Source organism: Ornithorhynchus anatinus, chromosome 10, assembly GCF_004115215.2.
Source record: "Ornithorhynchus anatinus isolate Pmale09 chromosome 10, mOrnAna1.pri.v4, whole genome shotgun sequence".
NCBI classification, from domain to species: domain Eukaryota; kingdom Metazoa; phylum Chordata; class Mammalia; order Monotremata; family Ornithorhynchidae; genus Ornithorhynchus; species Ornithorhynchus anatinus.
In genome coordinates this window covers 25869639-25875783 of record NC_041737.1, presented here as the reverse complement: position 1 = coordinate 25875783, position 6145 = coordinate 25869639, and the positions used below count along the sequence as shown (strand labels likewise).

Sequence of the window (6145 nt, the reverse complement as noted above, 5' to 3'; positions counted from 1 at the left end):
TCTTTGCCCTTCTTAAATTAAGCATTGCATTAACCAGGTCCTTATATAGAAGGGTCAGTACATTATTTTAGAGAATAAACATTTAACCATATAAATAGAGAAGAAAATGACTTTCTCATGGAACAAAAGTGAATCAAAAAATGTAGAAGCTATGTTTTGGGGATTTCATAATGATGAGGATGCCATGACAGGTTTATCATTATATTGGTCTGATCCACACAGACCATAATAAAAGTACCTGCAGAATTTGGGTTATTTATTATTATTATTAATAATAATATTTAGAAAGCACTTATTTTGTGAAAAGCACTGTACTAAGCTCCTGGGAGAGTACAATATAATACCAAACACATCCCTGCCCACTATGAGCTCATAGTCCAGAGGGGAAGACAGACATTAATATAAATAAATTACAGATATTATACAAATATATACATATGTGCCATGGGGAAGGGAGAGAGGATGAATGAAGGAGTGGTGCAGAAGAGAGTGGAAGAGGAGAGAAGGGCTCAGTCAGGGAAGGCTTCCTGGAGGAAACATGCCTTGACTAAGGCATCGAAGTGGGGGAAGAGCAATTATCTGTCTGATATGAGGAGGGAGGGCTTTCCAGGCCAGAGGTAGGATGTGGGCGAGTCGGCATTGAGATAGACGAGATCAAGCTACAGTGAGAAGGTTAGTTCTAGAGTGAGGAGGTTAGCACCAGGGCATTTAGTGCCTGTAAGGTTCTCTGTACTTCATTCTGTACAAAGGACCATTGAGGAAACCATTGCCATATTGGGGTATTAAGAATGTTCCCTACCAATAAGGATGATGCTCTTGATTCTATGTGGCAGGAGGGAGAGGGTCATAGGGAATTTCCTCCTTCCTCTTATCCTTCTCCCATTCTTAACTCTAGATGGAGCCTACTCTGCCACTTCCCACAAAAGTGAAAATTGAATCTATTCTCTTTAATACTGCTTCGAGGTTTCCTTTCCAGTCTTTCAATAATTTATGGCTGCTGTAGTACCATAGCCATTACCATATCATATATCATTACCATATAATTATAATACAGAGTACAGAAAGAGTGAGGCCTAATGGAAAGAGCATGGTCCCGGGACTCAGAAGGACCTGGGTTCTGAGCCCACATCTGTCACTTATCTGCTGTGATTTTGGGCAAGTCACTTAAATTCTCTGTGCCTCAGTTACCTCATCTGTAAAATGGGAATTAAGACTGAGCCTCATGTGGGACAGTGACTGTACCCAACATGATATGCTTGTTTCCACTCCAGCACTTAATCCAACTTGTTGGAGGAGGTGAGGTTTTACATGGGCTTTGAACATGGGAGATTTATTCTCTTTTGGATTGTCAGGAGCAGGGAGATAGAGCTGGGGAAAAAACATTCATTCGTTCATTGAATCATTTTTCAATTGTATTTACACCATCATTAAGCCAATAAAGTTGAAACAGTTGAAGTTGAGGTATCATTATAAGTGCCTAACAAATGCCACAGTTATAATACAATAATATTTGAATGTTTATTCAATTTGTTATGAAATGAATGAATAATGAAATAATGTCTTCAGTCAATTCAGTGAAGCTAATTATTAGATGGAATTCATTGAGGTTTTTGAGGCTTTTTTCCTTTGAGTTGAATAACATAATAATAATAGTGATGGTGTTTGTTACCTGCTTACTATGTGCCAAGCACTGTTTTAAACGTTGGGGCAGATACTAGTTAATCAGGTTGTCCCAGGTGAGATTCACAGTCTTAATCCGCATTTTACAGATGAGATAACTGAGGCACAGAGAAGTGAAGTGGCTGGTCCAAAGTCAAACAGCTGACAAGTGGCAGAGCTGGCATTAAAACCCATGACCTCTGACTCCTAAGCCTGTGCTCTTTCCACTAAGCCATGCTGCTTCTCAATCTCATTTAGTTTATTTGGAGGACAACCATGCAATCGCTATTTGCAATTGAGCCAATACTGATTATTATTATTATTAATATACTTTAATATTCATAAATTGATTTAACTAATAAACTATAGTATGCTGTCAACACATACAAATCCATCATTACCTGAAAACAAAAGAGAAGGGAATGTTTGTCATACATCAGCCTATTAAGCCACAGTCACATTCGTGGTTAAGACTTCACCATCCATTGTGGGATCTGCAAAAAATTGTATTCCCTGCCATAACATTTCCACCCTCCTTATATAATGCCCTATGACCATGGCACTTCGAATGCCCCTATTGCTTTCTCTCAATTTAAGAAACTCTGATGTGGTTGCAGTAGTATTTATTAAGTGCCCATTTTGTGCAAAGGACTGAGCTAAAATGGATACAAGATTAGATCAAACATGATTACTGGCCCACATAGTTATCATATTCTATGTTGAGGAAGATAGATGTAAAGAAAAATAAGATTGAAATTAGTAGAAATAATCAAGTGCACATTAAATAAATCAGGTTACAATGCCACAATAAGCAAGCTAAGAGTTAAGTGTATAAGTAGTTTTGAAGGGAGGACACAAGTAGTCTTGTCCTATGCTGTCGAGTCATTTCTGACCCATAACGACACCACAGACACATCTCCCCCAGAACATCCCACTCTCCATCTGCAGTGGGTCTGGTAGTGTATCCATAGAGTTTTCTTGGTAAAAATATAGAAGTGGTTTACCATTGCCCCACCTTCCACGCAGTAAACTCGCATCTCTACCATCAACTCTCTCCCATGCCGCTGCTGCCCAGCATGGGTGAGTTTTGACTTGTAGCAGATTGCCTTCCATTCGCTAGCCACCTCCCAAGCTAGGAATGGAATGGGTATGCCTCTGCTTGACATTGCCTCCCATAGCCAAGACTGGTAGAGTACTGGAAACTCTCCAGGTGCGACCCTGAGAGGTGCTAGAAAGTATTAGTAGTGTTTATAAAGCAATTACTGTGTGCAAAGCACAGTACTAAGTAGTAATAATACTAATAATGGTATTTATTGAGAATCCTCAGGGGTCAATGCACTGAATTAGGAAAGTCCAACCAAAAAAAGATACATTACCCTGTCTACAAGGAATTTATGCTTTAATAGGGGAGACAGTCATAATAAATATTTCCAAATAGGGTAGTCAGAATAAATATTTTATTTTACAGTTCATCTTACATGTATTCACAAGTGCTGAGGAAGGATTTAAATAAATTCATAAGTGATATATGTGACACTATTATAGTCTTCTAAGCACATGGCACTGTGCTCTGCAAGCATTAGGTGCTTAACAAGTGCTATTAATTGATTGACAGTTGGGTTTATAACAGAGCATTAGGCATTTAATGTGGGAAAGCTTGTTGGAGAAGGTGAGATTTTAGATGGGCTTGAATATGGGCATTTGTTCTCTGTTGGATTGTCAGGGAGCAGGGAGATAGAGGCTGGGGAAACACCATTCATTCTTTCATTCAGTCATTTTTCAATTGTATTCACACCATGAGCAAGGCAATAAAGATGGAAAAGTTAAGGGTAAGTTACCATTATTAGGTTATCTTGAGAGAAATGAAGAAAGTGAGTTTTAGGTAATAGCATGTGATGAGCAGATTCAATAAATAGAATTGATGAAGAGTTTTGAAGCTGATTTTGAGGAGCTTTTGTTTAATTAGGAGGGAAATGGATAGCCTAAAAAAGTTTTTGAAGAATGGATAAATGAGTATTGAACCTAACTTCTAGAAGTTGATCTGTTTAGAAGTATGTAGTATAGATTAGAGCTGGGAGAAGGTAGAGGCAGGGAAGACTGATACAGAGACTAATACAATAATCTAGCCATGATATGACCAGAGGTTGGACCAGTGTAGTAGCTGTTTGACCGTAAATGAAGGAGCTGATCTAGGAAATAGAAAATATTGTGTAAGAAAAAACTGCAAAATTTAGTAAGAGAATAAATGTGAGAGCTGAAAGACAATGAGAAAGATATGACACTAAGGGTTCAGGCCTCTGGGAAAACGAGGTTGACGTTATTTAAAGTGTTGGGAATGATAGGAAAGCATAAGAGAAGAGAAGGATGAACACTCCATCATGTGACTACCAGAAGCTTCTGTTCATCCCTTTTCTTTGAAGTGTCTTGGCTGATATAATAGTTATTGAAGCTAATTTCAATTTAGTATTGGATAATGACATTAATTCAGCATAGATAATAGCATACAAAGTGCCTTTTGGCTGAATTAGATATGAAAGGTAACACTGAATATTACGTGTATTTATGTATACATAAACATGTATGTTTGTATTGCTCTGATCACATAACTATACTGTGCTTGCTATTTACCACTTATTTTTTAATATATTTGTATTGTTTTTGTCAATTTTATGGGTCTTGGGAAAACATTAGTGTACTTCAAAACATTTCTCATAGAAAATGAGAATTTAATTATCTTTTGCCTAACTCTGTTTGCATGGAACTAATTGAGTTTTGCAGTGTGTATGTGAAAATTACACATTTGCATATACAGATGTATATACACAAATACTATAATCTTGAACTATACATATTCATATTCACATTCCCATTATCATTACTCTGTGGAACATATTATATTCACATCCGTCTAGAAAGAACACAACCTCACATGCTATGGAGTCACAGTAATAGGAATACAAATTATATTGCAAGTCGGTAACAAATAATGGAGGTGAATTCAGATCACCAATTCATACAATAAAAACCTAGGCGTTTCCTAATAAGATCTTTCACCCTGAATAATTTTGTTTATATATTTTTTCTCTTTGTCTATGAATTTTATAAAATCCATACTTCGCTAGTAACTACATTACTATATTGGCTATACATATTATGCTTGCTAAAATTTAGACACATAGACTTATTGTACTTTTTGTTGTGAGATTTCAATGAGATTTAATCCTAAGAGCACAAATATTAGGTAATATGTAACTTTCTGTTAAATGAGTTTTGAAAACGTATCAACCTTTAGTAGCCGATATATTACAGTCATTATTTACAGAAACAAATTAAAAATTGTCCTGAGGAAACTGTTTTCATCTAGGCTATGTTTATATGAACTCCAAAGCCTATCACTTCAAAGACTGAAAGGGGTCTTTGTAAGTAGAGTATTAAGGCAGGCAAATTATTTCATTATCAAGCTATTACATCAATGCATCAGGATTCCTTCTGAATGCAGACTTAATATCATTCTCTCATATTTCCAGCTGGCAATTTGGAACACTCCACTGCATTTTACAGCTCACCAGCCTCTTAACAGTAGGATCCATTCATCATCATGCATTTTGAAAGAGTTTCATATATTGGGCCCCTAAATGCCATACATACAAACAAACTCTCTTAGCCTTGGGTTCCAATAATATTTTTGGCTTTCCATTAAAGAAATGTGGAAATGTCATACTTAGCATACTGTGGCGTATGATATGTACAGTCAACATCTTTTCATTTGGCCCAGGACAAAAATGAAACCACATTTCCTCTTTAACATGGAAGAACGGATGCCTGACATCACCAGTTATTCAGATGCATCAACAGTTAACAGGCTTGCCTTAATATGTTAATGATGCCAACTTGTAAATAATTTAATTCTATAGAATATCAAAGTTTACAGGCATGATATTTTTCACTCTGTTAGCTCACTTGTTGTCTCTCCCTAAATCAAGATTTTCTTGTAATATTTTATTTGGCATTGAAGAAATCACCACATTAATTTTCTAATATTGATAAGCAGCTGTAGGTGTATCTAGTAGTTATTCATTAAATGTTTCTCCATTATTATTCTCTATGTGGTACAAATGCTAGCTCACAATGTACAAACTAGACAATGTGAGACATAAGGCAGGAAAGATGATGAACTTCCCATCTTGCCTAGCCAACTATTTATTGATGAAACTAGAGGAAAAGACAAGGAAATGAGGCCATCATTCAATCAATCCATCAATACTATTTACTTAGTGTGTATTGTGTGCAGAACACTGTATTAAGAATTTGGGAAAGTACATATGGTAAGTACAAATGCTTATGAGAAGCAGTGTGGCTTAGTGGAAAGAGCACGGGCTTAGGAGTTAAAGGTCATGGGTTCTAATCCCGGCTCCACCACTTGTCAGCTGTGTGATTTAGGGCAAGTTGCTTAACTTCTCTGTGCCTCAGTTACCTCATCTGTGAA

The 6145-nt window shown here is 36.6% G+C and overlaps 1 non-coding gene across 1 annotated transcript; it reads right to left on the bottom strand.

Moving 5' to 3' along the window:
* Nucleotides 1-2749: 2749 nt before the first annotated feature.
* LOC114814923 lies at nt 2750-2887 on the bottom strand. Its single transcript, XR_003762718.1, has one exon. It is a non-coding gene; the product is annotated as a small nucleolar RNA SNORA7 (small nucleolar RNA).
* Between the last annotated feature and the right edge of the window lie 3258 nt (nt 2888-6145).